This window comes from Arachis duranensis, chromosome 7 (genome assembly GCF_000817695.3).
Source record: "Arachis duranensis cultivar V14167 chromosome 7, aradu.V14167.gnm2.J7QH, whole genome shotgun sequence".
NCBI lineage: Eukaryota > Viridiplantae > Streptophyta > Magnoliopsida > Fabales > Fabaceae > Arachis > Arachis duranensis.
The window spans coordinates 41,154,943-41,157,607 of NC_029778.3; the positions used below are offsets into that span (position 1 = coordinate 41,154,943).

General features: G+C 36.1%; 1 non-coding gene across 1 annotated transcript; it reads left to right on the plus strand.

The window, feature by feature from the left end:
* Positions 1-1,594: 1,594 nt before the first annotated feature.
* On the plus strand, positions 1,595-1,701 carry LOC127740760 (small nucleolar RNA R71). Its single transcript, XR_008001619.1, has one exon. It is a non-coding gene; the product is annotated as a small nucleolar RNA R71 (small nucleolar RNA).
* Positions 1,702-2,665: the final 964 nt, after the last annotated feature.

Consider the following 2,665-nt stretch of genomic DNA (forward strand, 5'->3'; position numbering starts at 1 on the left):
TAGGAATATTTTTATCTCATTCTTCTATTAGGTTCAATATCTTTTTATCTCAACTTCTCTTAATTGTTGATTATTGATGTTGTTTATTTGGCTTATGACTCTTCATATTTGGATTGATTTTATTTTATTAATGCCATTGAGGTATTTCAGACTTATATGTTATTGATGCTTGGGCTCTATCCAAATTATTTTAATTCAAGTAGATTTTATTCCCTTTTGGCTTTGGTTGATTAATTGGTAACTCTTGAGTTGTCAAACTCAGCAGTGGTTGAAATTGGTAAGATTCTAATTGATCTAGATCGCTCTAAAACTAGTCTTCCCACAGGGATTGACTAGGACTTGAGGGTCAAACTAATTAGTCCACTTGACTTTCCTTTGCTTTTGTAAAGGTTAACTAAATGGGAGAAAAATCCAATTCTTATCACAATTGATAAAGACAACTGGATAGGACTTCCAGTTTTCATACATTGCCAAAAGTTTCTATTGGATATTAATTTATTAATTCTTGCAATCTATTTCTCTCGCTTAAAACCTTTTCAACCCTAAAAACACTATTTTTCCATAACCAATAATAAATCATACTTCCCTGCAATTCCTTGAGAAGACGACCCGAGGTTTGAATACTTTGGTTTATAAATTTATTGGGTTTTGTTACTTGTGACAACCAAAATATTTGTACGAAGGGATTTTCTGTTGGTTTAGAATCTATACTCACAACGCGATTATATTTTTGTAAAATTCTTCACTAGCAAAAATCCTAACATCAGACGTCCTAGGAGGTCTTCCTCACTGGGATTCACGTCCTTCTCCTCCTTTATGCATTCGGCCATATTGATTATATCTATGTCCTTGCACTCTCCTTTTTGGATTCTCTTCTGTATTGCTTGGAAGAGTAATAGGAGGAGTTTCAGTGATTTTCTTACTCAGCTGACCCACTTGTGCCTCCAAATTTCTAATGGAGGACCTTGTTTCACTCATGAAACTTAAAGTGGCCTTAGATAGATCAGAGACTATGTTTGCTAAGCTAGAGGGGCTCTGCTCAGAATTCTCTGTCTGTTGCTGAGAAGATGATGGAAAAGGCTTGCTATTGCTAAACCTGTTTCTTCCACCATTATTAAAGCCTTGTTGAGGCTTTTGTTGATCTTTCCATGAGAAATTTGGATGATTTCTCCATGAGGAATTATAGGTGTTTCCATAGGGTTCACCCATGTAATTCACCTCTGCCATTGCAGGGTTCTCAGGATCATAAGCTTTTTCTTCAGAAGATGCCTCTTTAGTACTATTGGATGCATTTTGCCATCCATTCAGACTCTGAGAAATCATGTTGACTTGCTGAGTCAACATTTAGTTCTGAGCCAATATGGCATTCAGAGCATCAATTTCAAGAACTCCCCTCTTCTGAGGCGTCCCATTACTCACAGGATTCCTCTCAGAGGTGTACATGAATTTGTTATTTGTAACCATGTCAATGAGTTCCTGATCTTTTGCAGGCGTTTTCTTTAGGTAAATGGATCCACCTGCAGAGTGGTCCAATGACATCTTAAACAATTCAGACAGACCATCAAAGAATATATCCAGGATGGTCCATTCTGAAAGCATGTCAGAAGGACACTTTTTGGTTAGTTGCTTGTATCTCTCCCAAGCTTCATAGAAGGATTCACCTTCTTTCTGTCTGAAGGTTTGAACATCCACTCTAATCTTACTCAGCTTTTGAGGAAGAAAGAACTTGGCCAAGAAGGTCGTGACCAGCTTATCCTAAGAGTTCAGGCTATCTTTAGGTTGAGAGTCCAACCATACTCTAGCTCTGTCTCTTACAGCAAAAGGGAAAAGCAAAAGCCTGTAGACCTCGGGATCAACCCCATTGGTCTTAACGGTATCACAGATCTGCAAGAATTCAGTTAAGAACTGAAAAGGATCTTTTGATGGAAGTCCATGAAACTTGCAATTCTGTTGCATAAGAGAAACTAATTAAGGCTTTAGCTCAAAGTTGTTTGCAACAATGGCAGGGATTGAGATGCATCTTCCATGTAAGTTGGAATTTGGTGTAGTAAAGTCACCAAGCATCTTCCTTGCATTGTTGTTGTTATTATTTTCGGCTGCCATCTTCTTTTCCTGTTCGAAAGTTTCAGTTGGGTCCTCTTCAGAGTACTGTGCTTTAGCTGCTCTTAGCTTCCCCTTCAAGGTCCTTTCAGGTTCAGGATCAGCTTCAACAAGAATGCCTTTTTCCTTGTTCCTACTCATATGAAAGAAAAGAAAACAAAGAGAGAAGAGGAATCATCTATGTCACAGTATAGAGATTCCTTTATGTGAGTAGAAAAAGAGGAGAATAGAGGAAAGAGAAGAAAAATTCGAACACAGAAGAAAGGAGAAGATTCGAATTTTTGAGGTGAAGAGAAGTGTTAGTAAATGAATAAATAAATAGAAAGAGATGAGAGAGAGAGAATTCGAATATTATTTTTTAAAAAAAAAGGTTAGTGATTTTCGAAAATTAAAAGAAGAAATAAAATTAAAATTAAAATTTGAAACAATTAGTTAATTAAAAGAATTTTGAAAAAGAGTGAGGTGATTTTCGAAAATCAGAGAGAGGAAAGTAGTTAGGTGGTTTTGAAAAAGATAAGAAACAAACAAAAAGTCAATTAGTTAGTTGAAAAAAAGATTTGAAAAT